The following is an 11,523-nucleotide window of genomic DNA, read 5'->3' as shown; positions in this document are numbered from 1 at the left end:
AAATTGCAATAAAAATCGTTGTTTAAACAGAAAAATGGATTTTAGTTAAACTATACCTTTCCTGACAAGGGTCCCTTGCCACAGATATGTGGTTTTCCTCACCAAAATATGGAATGATTTTGGCTGAAATTAAACAAAATCCTTTGGTTTTCAGAAGAAAAAATGCCGCTCTAGGTTGCAATTTTTTTGGTGGAAATACAATATTTTCCAGGGCTTTTCCTGTGTCCTACTTCCCAGCCCTGGCTGTCAATTCACTTATCATTCAGCTGTGCAATTTAAAAAATATTCTCTCTGTAATGAGGTTGGGACCTGTGCAATCACTGCCAGCAACTTCCCACTTGCATCATTTTTTGCAGGTAAAAAGTTGCTAGCAGGGTTTGTACAGTTGCAGGGACAGGGGGGGACCCCCCACCCTACGGCAGCAGGGCAGGACCATGGGCCAGCGGGTCCCTCCATGGACCTCGCTCCATCCCAGCGTCTGCAGCAGAGCCCTGGAGCAGCACAGCCAGCTCCGCGCAAGGGGCCATGCTGATGGGGAAACGTGCCCTTTCTAGGCAGGTTTCTCCCAAAAAAGGAGAGTTTTCAGAGCCACCCAGCCAGTGAAGGGATGGGGTGCATTTATCTCCAAGCACTGGTCAGCCCCACTAATGATTAACTCTGATCTTTCCTGCCAGCTCTTTTCTAAACCCACCCTCGGCTGTTAAGGCTTTGGGGCTTTTTTGTCTTTCCCAGCTTGGGCAAGGCAAGGAGGAGGCAAGGGGAACAAGGAAACCCTCTGCCAAAAGACAAAGTCGACACAAGGAACGCCATCCCCTGGCAGAGGAGATGAAAGGGCGCTGTTATTTGACAATAAGGGTGTGTGGGTGTCTCTCATCAAACCCACTGATGCCCAGTGCTGAGCTGCACGAAATACCGGGGAGGGGGGGCTCGGCAAAGATAAAAGCAGCCATGGCCCCGAGGGCCCTGCTTTCTGGTCTGGTGCCGTGTCCAATGAATTAAATGTAGGTGAGGCACAGACAGAAATACGTTCCCGCACTGCTGCGCTGAGTTGCTGCTCTTCTTTTCTCCTTCCCCCTGTAGTCACCAGGAGAGGAAAGAGGGTCTCAGGCATCCACTGGCATCGGCTCTGGCCGCTCCACCCAAACCTTTCCAACATCCCAGATGTGCCCTTCAAAGAGGAATTTCTGCTGTGCCTTCTTTAAAATAAAGAAAAATTTAAATTGGTGCTTCTTGGCAGTGCAACTCCTTCGTTTTGCTACGGTTTCACTGAATGACTTAAAACACAGACTTGGACACCCTAGCCTACATAGGCAAGAATGCTTGTACGTGGGGGAAGGTGAGGCACCTAGATTTAACTGCAGTTAGGACCTTTCCTGCAGCTTCACAGGCATTTCCTGGCTGTACGTGCACACACATAGACACAATCACATCCCAGAAACAGCATCAGAGGATGAAGCCACGCCGGAATTGCTTATGTATGTGCAACAAAAATTCAAACAAAAAATCAAGGTGTTTTGTGTGGGGAAGAAAAGGTCGGGGTGCTGACTAACAGACTGTTTTAGGACAAAACTGATGCCATTATGAGTGGGTTTCACCCTCCCCTATTGTATTCACTGCTTTCACCCACCCCCACCTAAATACAAAATAACCTGCAATCCAATTAGTGCTGAGTGTGTATGAAGCAATCACATTTACTAAACAGAGCTGGTAGGTTTTAAAAAATAGAGTCTTGTCCATGACCTTTTCTTGTTTTTGTTGGATGCAATCTGAAATTCTGTTCTTTTAATTTTCACTTGCAGTTTAATTAGTCAGTTGTTTTACCATAGCCTACCTGCTCGTAGGCATGTACGGGAACGCACACACGCACGGTGCTTTCGCACAATTTCTCTGCTGTCCCCAGCAGCTGCCGTACTGAACTTCTTTCACTCTCACCCTCAGCAGATTAACGATGACAGAATCAGTGTGTACGTGCGTAAATAAGATGCCCTGGTAACAAATCAGGAACACAGAGAGGGATTTGTGCCTTTTAAATGGGTATGGGACAGTAGCATGTAGGGTTTTTTCCAGCTTCGGTTCTGATTTGCTCTTCTTCCACAGCCATCACTTCATTTCATTGGAGGAGGTGACATAGAAAGCTCTCTACTCACTGTACAAAGAGGAATGATCCCCTCTGAGCCCTCTTTTTAATTCTTTGAGAGTAGACAAAGCAGAAAAAACCCGACAGAAGCAGCATGAACAATAAACTACGTTTTCTAGAATCAATGATGAAAAACAGGAAGTTTTTGGCTGGGGTGAGGGGCAGAGGAAGAGGGCTTTGGAGGGGGGCCAGAGAGGGGATTTTGTCTGGAATCTTTAAGAAATGGAAAACAGAATTAAATATCAGCTCCTAACGTACTGGGTCCAGTGGTTAAATCCATCATGTCTGGGGAATCTTTTATTCTGCCATTTCTAGGAAGCACAAACACATCCTGAATGCAGGCAGGTCACGAAGAGCCCCAGTGAGCACCCAAGTGCTTTCGTTGCTCCATATCCTCATCACACCAATACTGGTGTGAGACTCACAACGTTCCCTGCGCATACCTTACATGTCAGAAAAGAGGGGTGGAAGGAGAAATGACAGTGACACTGAGGAACTGAGTGGCAGTCTACTAGACTTGCATCCACATTCTCCACATTCGGGGAAAGTAACTGGCATTCAGGGAAGCTTCTAGGTGAAAAATTAGGACACCTCTGAGTGAATGATTCAAAGAATTCTTTGTGGAGCACCAAGTAAGACTGAAGCCCTAAATGTCCTGCTTGCTTTCCCACTCTCTTGAATAACAGTGTAGTTCCAGGTTATGCTGCTTCTGGTGGCAAAAGTAGCATAAGAAATTCTCACCTTCTTCTCATTCCCCCGTCTCTCAGATTGCCTCTCCTTTCATCTGCCCAGGTTAAAAATAACTCCCTCCCACTCACAAAAACACACCAGGCAGAGGTCGGCAACACTTGCTGAAACTGGCTCCTGTACCAGAGGCAGCATGGCACAGACCTGCGGGCTCCTCACCTCACATCGCCCTAGTGCCAGACTGCCCTTAGCACCCAAAATGCACCTGAGGTGGCTTTGAAGTTTTCCTACCGCTGACTGACTGCAGCGCTGCCCTCGCTTTGGATTTGTGAGCGAGGGAAGGACGCAGAACCAGGTTCAAGAGTTGGTGGCTTCATTTCCATATGAGAGGCCAAAATAAGCAAATAAAAACTGCCACACAAAACGAACCAGAATTGGAATTGGCTAAACACTTCCCCATGAAAGGGATTTTAGAAGTGACTCTTGAACTCTTCAGTGGAAAGACAGATTCATTTTCAATGGAGTTTGATCTTGCTCTTCAGCTTCATTTGTAAGACCAATTACAGAGCATTTTGTACAACAATTACGGGCATTAAAGCCACTCTGTTCCATTTGATGAATTTTAATAGTAATTGAACAGAAGAACCCATCAACTGGAAGATTGTCCAATCAAGTATGCTCACACACTGAACTGTAATTTCCACTCCACAAACGTGTAATGCCATTTGAAAGTACCAAAATGTCCTCTCCCCACCAACACCCAAGCAGATTCTTAAGGATTTGCTCCAAACCAACTTTATTCCTTGAGGTTTTAAGTACACAGAAAACATATTGACCATGATCCTGTGGTAATTCCTGTGTACAACTTTGTCCTGCGAAGCTCCCTGGAACGCGTTCTTGGATGGGGCATTCGCAGAGTCCTGGTGACCACAAGTGTTTGTGGGAAGTGCCCTACAAATTACCCTACAAATGCCCCTCTTTGTGAAGAAAGGCATTTTTGGAGGATGCCCTCCCAGGGACTTTGTAAGAGATTGTAAGAGCTGGGTGGCTGCTTCGTGTCATTGTACACCATGGACTCTGGAGCTGGTATTTACATGTGAGCTCAGTTCAGCTTACTCCCTTGCAAAGAAAGAATGTGCAGAATGGTGGGTTGAAGAAATATGGGCCTGAAACAGATAATTTGGTTAGGAAGACAGGCCCCTCATAGCCACCGAAGAATAGATATTTGGGCTAGAAGAGTCCAGATATATCCCTTTCACATGGTTGACACAAGCCCTAAAGAGTCTATAACTTATGTTATGAATCCAAAAGCCACAAAAGCAATGCAGTATGGTGGGGCAAAGAAGAGATCAAAGGCATCACCGGTGTCCTGGGTCTCTGACTAATGCTAAAGCATTTCTTACTCTTCGTCATGAACATTTTGTTGTTATTTTTTTCCTACTAAACTTGCTCTCTCTGCCTGGGGTTGGCCCCTGCCGTACTGAAAATTCCTCGAGGGAAGTTGTATTCTTCATTGGATTTGCTGGAAATTAGAAGAACAAAAGAACTATTTTGATGAACTTGCTCTCAATGGGATTTCCAAGTTAGCTTGGGAAACAAAAAGAGATTGCTATAGTTTAGATCAGTGGGAGATAAGCATCCAACTGTCAGAGCCTTCCTTTGAAGTGGATTTCCCCTTGCCAGTGGTTGCTACAGCTTTAAGTTCAATTTAAAGACAAAAGATGAAGTCTTGGCCTTACTGAAGTCAATAAGAGTTCTATCACTGACAACTCAGAGGCCAGGATTTCACCCAAGATGTTTGTACAGGCACTAACTTTAGCATCTGTTGAGAGCCACATGAAATATTTATGTTGAAGAAACTGTATTGTTTTCTTGTATCTCATTCTGAACACAAAAATGACCCCATCTCACTGGAAAATCACCACGCTTCTCTGAAAAGGGTATAGTTTCAGTTGAGCTATGCCTTATCCCAGTGTGATCAAATTAAGATTTACAAAGTGTGATTTAAAAACAGTCACTACAAATTTTCTTTGTGGGACATATCTAATTTTTTCCTGTTAGTTTTCATTTTGGTTTAAAACAGGGAAAAAATGAACAGTGGGAGTTTCCCTATAAATGAGAAGATATATTTCCTCCCAAACTAAAATTCCAAACCATGGTTCCTATATTTAAAAATATTTGAAAAATCCTCCCTTTGAAAACCCAGGAATGCAGCTTCTTCTGAAAGTACTGAAGGTTACATATTTCTGTACGTTGTGCAAGTCAATTAATTAATGGGTACAAAGTTCTACATAAAAAGCCAAGTGTTATTAAAAGATCTGCAGAGGACCTCAGTCTAGTAAAAAACCTATCCAAGCTTCTGAAATGTGGGCAAACACAAATCTGGCATAAATCAATTTTTTTCAAAGCTCCTTCCCCTCTTTCCTCCCAAATGGAGACAAGATCCATACAAGTGAGATCTGGGGAGAGGAGAAAGGTGGTAGGGGCTGGGGGCAGATAAATGGGGGAATACTCACAGGGATTCGTTTGAAATAAAGCATGCAAATAAAAGGCCAGAGATTTTTTTCCCCCACTTGTCGTTGGTCCCCTCCCCCTTTCAAATATCTTCTCTTATTTGTTTCATTTTATGCATTTTAGCTTTTCAGTCACCGGCTGCTGCAATGAGTTTTTTCACCCTTCACACACCATTACATACTGCCTGCCTTTTTTTGACCACACTCTGTGTTGTAATAATAATAATAAAAAACTGGGCCTGATTTTAATTTGTGTAATGTTTTTGTTAAAAAAAATAAAAACTCAACAGCCTAATTAGGAAACCCGTTAAATGGCTGCAATTCAAATATAATTCTATTAAATTCTCCCTGTAAAGTTAATGTTACAGACTTTTTAACAGATGTTTTAATTAGACATTGTTATTAAAAGGAATACTGTAGAAATTAAAAGCAGGCCCTAAATGTGTTAACAAAGACACTTTTCTTGCGTGGCGTCGATGGTGGCAGAAACATTAGCAAAGAGATTTTGGTAGCAGGTCATGAAAAAAAATGTGTTAAAGGAAACAAAATGCGCTAAGAGATATGCATTGCTCAGCTACTATGCAATAGGGGCTCATTTCACATCCAGCACCACCTCGGGCCATCGCCTGAGCTGGAAAGGAGGTGGACAAGATGCTTCAGCACAGTGCTAATGGTACCACATGAGGAGCACCGTTACCCGCACAGGCACTAATTGGGAAGAGGGATTTGGTTGCAAGACGCTTGCAGCTTCAAGGATTTCCAGGAAGGCATCAGTGTTGCCAGTTTTTGAGGTTTCATCTGCTGCCTCTGTGTTTTGGGTTGCTTTCTAACTATGACTTGTAATCAAACAGCCACCTAGGGATTGCATTTTTGCAAGATGGGTTTGCTCTGAGCCCTTCTGACTGCAGAGGCCGGCTGGGAAATGCATGTGCAGCAGGCTTGGAAATGCGAGAATAAAAAGACCCCACAACTGTATTTTTGGGGAAGAATGTTTAAGCAAAATCCATGATATTTTGGGCCCTGAAGAGACAGTTTCTGAGATTTATAATAAATACTAGGACCAACTTGCAGGCGAAAAAGGTGACAAACTGGTCAGGCTTCACAAGGCCTCCTCTGCTGGGGATTGTGAGGTGTGCAAGCATGGCAGGTCTCCACTTCTGCTGTGCCAGGCCACCAAGGACCCTCCCCAAGTCCAACAAGAGCAGCCTGTTACTTCATCTAACACTAATGGCTGCTGCAAGGCAGTGTCATTTCGTGGGACTGCAGCAGTAATCTGGCCATCAATCCTCCCTGGGTGCCATTGTCTACTAGCCTGAGCCCTTCCAGAGGGTGATTCAAAGCAGAAATCAGTAGACTCGATCAGCAAGGAAGCATAGGCAAAATGTAGACAGTTGCATGCCTTGTGTTGGGTGCTGTGAATACTTACATTAGTCTAGAGATAAGAAGTTTGGAGCACAGGAAAAAGGGAGGGCATACGGTCCTCAGGAGGCTGCTTGACCCGATGTCTCTGTTCCAAAGCAAGATCAGCTCTACCTAACACATCCTAATAAACATGCACCAAACCAGCTCTCTGATACCACTTCACCTACAGGCTATTTCTGATGTATTTATCTAGTTATTGCTAGACCATAGCTCCTTTTCCTGTAGGTACCTCCCGCTCTTCATCTTCGCAGCTCTTGAAGGAGTTGTGGAGAGCAGTTAGCACTGGAGAAGAAACAACTTTTGCAAAGTTTTTCACAGGGACTTTGCTTTTGTTCCTCTTTGTTTATTCACATGGGAATATAAACTGCATTTCTTTTTAAGAAAGAAATAAAGAGGTGAGGTGAGAAAATGAGATGAGAAAGCAGGAAAATGAGATGAAGAAAAAAGTGATGAGAAAAATGAGATGACATAAAACGGTTTCTCTCAATGTAGTGGAAAAATACACATCCCAGGGTGCAGTTTCTTGCAGAAGGTCAGCTTCGTGCTGCCCAGCACCTGTGAAATGGTAAGAGGGTTAAACCTCAGCTCTTCTAAGCAGTTTGGTGAATAACGCAAGGTGCAAGTGATGGGCTATACTGACATACAAGTTTACAATGTCATCAAGGGCTTTAGGGCATCATAGCCCTAAAGACAGACCCTGGCTATGATGTCACCACCAACCCAAGGTTTTTAGAAGGAGAAACTTCTTACTAGCTGAACAGATGGATCTGACATTCTAAGGGTTTCTTTTCCCCCCAGCCCTTTCACCTGTTTTCTGATAGATAATGCTGGCATTGCATCTATGAGTTAGAAAATGACAGCTGTTCCTATCAGCAATAGATGTGCTCTTTGGAGCACATGGTACATGAGAAGAGAAAGCTGCTGAAGCTTTGTGGGGTTGGCCAAGAAGAGAGAAAAGCTCCAGAGGAGAAATCTCTGAGAACTTCAGAGCAGGTTCATGCTGATCTGGTAATTAGCATTCGGCAGTGGGGTGGCGATGCAGACAGGTAGATGAGCTGGCAAAGATCCATGAGAGAGGATAAACAATTCAAAGTGATCTAAACCCTCTGATTTCTTCTCTCAGTGAGAACAACAACTTCCTCCTAAAACACTAGGAGAAAATCTGATAATCACAGCTCTGAACATTTTGTCCCTGTCATCAAAATCTCTGTTATTGCCCACTCTGGGAAGAAGAATATGAGCCTAGAGAGAAAAGACGCCTGGAAAATCATGTTAAGGTGATGTTATCATTGATATTAGCAAAAAGTGTCAACTCTTGTTCCTTCTTCTATCCATAGATTTCATTCTTTCAGCGACATCTACCTATTTATAGACTGGAGAGAGGCCAGACCCAGAGCTGGACGTCCTCAGAGCCTGGAGGTGTCTGAACCTGGTTGGTGATACCTGTCAGTGATTCCTGCCAGCATCTCTGCCAGCATCTGCACAACTGGTGGTTTGCACAATCTCACTCTCATAGGTTTTCAAGGTTTGTTTGCAATTTATTCTTCATTACCCCTTCCCTTTAGAGGCCTTTGGCTTAAAAGCAGTGCAGTAACCAAATTAATGCAGATATTCAAATTTTAATGACCACCTGAGTCAAGCAAACTGGAAAATCATTCCTATGTGGCCATAAGGGTAAAAGAGAGAGGGGTAAAACCCCACCAACAGAGACAACTGGCTAATTAACTGATGTGAAACCAATGTAAAAAACCAGAACCTAGAAAACAAATGAAATCCTGTACAGCAATTATTTCTAAAAAGGTAATGTTTTCCCAATTAAAGCCATTCTAAGAACTTTAGTTAATTATGTAGGTTTTCTTCTCTCTCTCTCTCTGCACACACACACACTCCCCCCACCCCTGCGCCTCTCTCTCTCTTTCTCTTTTATTAAAGTCCATCAGGGCTCATGATGTGTGGGAAAAGTGCTAACATTTGCAAATTGCTGGTTTATGATAAATGAATTGTGGAAACTCAGCCCCTTGGTTGGGGCCCGGCTAGATTGCAAAGCACCAGCATCTCCGGCTGCTGCAGCCCTGACCCTGACTTTACACCCATTGATCACAACTGGTGCATAGCCATGACCACCAAATGCATACATTGTAGCTGGGGGACTTGCTTTTCCCATAGTATTTCATCATCGTTCCACATCGCAAGCGCCATAGTAACCTTTGGCATGCCGTCCTGTAAGACTAATACCTGCAGGAGATTTCCTCTTGCCCCAGTAATCACTGCTTCAACTGCTCCATCTTTAAAAAACCCTTAGTCATTAACCCAGTTTTGATTTTCAAAAAATACCCATTGATTTCAATAGTGCCAGCAAGAGAAAGAAGGGCCGAGCATGTTGGAAAATCAAGCCCTAAATAATTCTGACATCTTTCCAGCTATACCTTTGGTTTCCCTTAACACTTCCGTTTCAGACAGAAATTTAGAGCATCGTTTCTGGATGTTAATCCCAGCAGTAGGTAAGCAAGAAAGTAGGATGCGGCAAGAAAGAGAAAAGTACCTTTAAGGATGTCACGGGAGTGACACGTGTGCTTCTGCAATTGCTCTTGGTTATCACTGCGTGCTTGGAGTGCAGGAGCGCTCCCACAACACAAAGCATAATCATGCTCGGGATTGCACAAACACGTAAGGGAAACCCTCTGCCCCGCGTGAGGGAGATGTGCAAAGTCAGTGAGGGAAGCGTGAGACACATTGCAGCCTTGTGCCAAGCAAGGCTAGTAAAGTGCAGGAGGTGCTGGTGACTATCTTGGCTGGCACTGGCAAATGGGGTGCTACCTCCATGCGACGTTGCAGAGCGAGTTTTTTATTGGCTTTAGGGACTATTTATGGTTTCACGGAAAACATAACTGAAAGGAACGCGGAGCTGGGCAGCTGCACGTCAGCTGAGATTCCTGCACAGGGAAATTGTTTCCATTCACACTTCTGGGTCTGCAGGCAGGTCCTGATCCTGCTTTAATGAAAACAATTCCTCGAAAGTCAAGTGCATTTTTCTGACTGGCCCATGGATGTGCTATTTTCTCTGCAGAGTGTGACAGATAATGCTGACCATATGTAAGAAAGTGTACACACGTGTGTCAGCTCATCCACACGCGCGCACACACAGAGTCAAGGGAGAGGCCCTCAGACTTAACATCAGATGAAGGAGTCTGGGTAAGAGATGATAGTGTCCCAAAGAGACACAGAGTAATGAAGTTATAGAGAGCTGGGAAATGTTGGTATTACTTTATTATAGTGTATTGAAGAGAGCTTGTGAGGTAGTGCTCTAAGGGTTGTATTCAATAAAAAAATAATACCTCTGGTTCCCACACATGGCTACTGAAGTACCAAAAAATCAATTTTAGTCATTGAATTGGGCCCTAAGGTGCAGCAAAATGCGCAAGATTCACAGTAGTGCAGTAAGGAAAGATGTACGGTCTCTAGCCGAGGAACATTTCCCTGTTTCACTTCTAGTTTTGATCCACACAGCAGCAGGACTGATGGAGCAACCCTCAGGCACCCCAGAGAGTGCCCATGGATCCCGCTGGCCCCCCAGCCTCATGGGAAAGCTTTCTGCTTTCTCCCCTGTACTAGAACTCACTCAAAACTGACGAATCCGGTGCAAAACCACCAGTGTGTGTGCAAAGCGCAAGCCATGATGTACTTTGGGAGGCTGCAAAGGCAGATCAGCAAAAACACTTGTGAAAGCACCAGTAGTTTTAGCTCAGTTTGGGGAGATAACACCTTAAACACATCTTTGACCAACACGGAAACGGAGATGCATCCACAGAGAGACCATCCCTGTATGCTTCAGATGTGAATAATGTGAGGGGGTTGGAAACTGGTTTCGAAATCAAATCTGAACAGAAAGGTGAGAAGTGTCTGAAGAGAGAAAGGCTGGAAAATGCCTGCCAGAACTGGCTGGCATTTTCCAGGCAGCTTGGTCGTGAATTCAGTGTCTGTGTCAGTTCTCTCTTGTCTTTATTAGTGCTCTGAAGCACAGCGTCTGAAGCAAAAGTTATTGAATTTTCACTAAACCCTTCCTACATGCAAAAGCTTTTTCTACTTTAATGTTCAAAAAGGTCCAAGTTGCAGCCACCATCTCTACCATGTGCCCATATCTTTTCTCATTATAGGCTGAGGTCCAAAACCAATACGAATTAAACAAATATCCCACTGAGAGCTGTACTTTTGAAAACGGCCTTATTGCAGTGCAGATGTGCGCTATCTAAAACCAGCTTAAACATTTTATTTTTTTATATATATATTTAAATTAAGAAAATAAAATAAAAACTAAATATTATCCTGGAAGGAAGTGTATGCACTGGTGGATGTTTGATTTTCATTTTTCTCCCAGCATGCTCTGTCCTTTCATCCTATAATGGTTCTTCTCTACTAATCCTTCTCAAAACCCACAGGTAGAGATGCTTATTGATAGAAGGCCAACGTGTATCTCAGTTTACAAAGGCATATTAAGGGATACAAGTAACATATTTCTCTTGATGTCTTCTTATTAATGCAATTCCACTCAGAACATTTTGGCATAAGAGGCATTGCCAGATGGAAGATAAAACTTCACTTTTATGGGTATTTTGAGGAAGAAAACATTTGGTTTGCATCAGTTCTAAATGAATAATATTTATTGCCCTAATGATTTGTATTTTATAAGCAGGATAACAAAAAGCACTGTCAATTACTTAGTATTTTAACACGGTTTAAGAAAAAAAAAGGGCATGATAACATCAA

This window comes from Phalacrocorax aristotelis, chromosome 13 (assembly GCF_949628215.1).
Source record: "Phalacrocorax aristotelis chromosome 13, bGulAri2.1, whole genome shotgun sequence".
NCBI classification, from domain to species: domain Eukaryota; kingdom Metazoa; phylum Chordata; class Aves; order Suliformes; family Phalacrocoracidae; genus Phalacrocorax; species Phalacrocorax aristotelis.
This window is presented reverse-complemented; position numbering follows the sequence as displayed.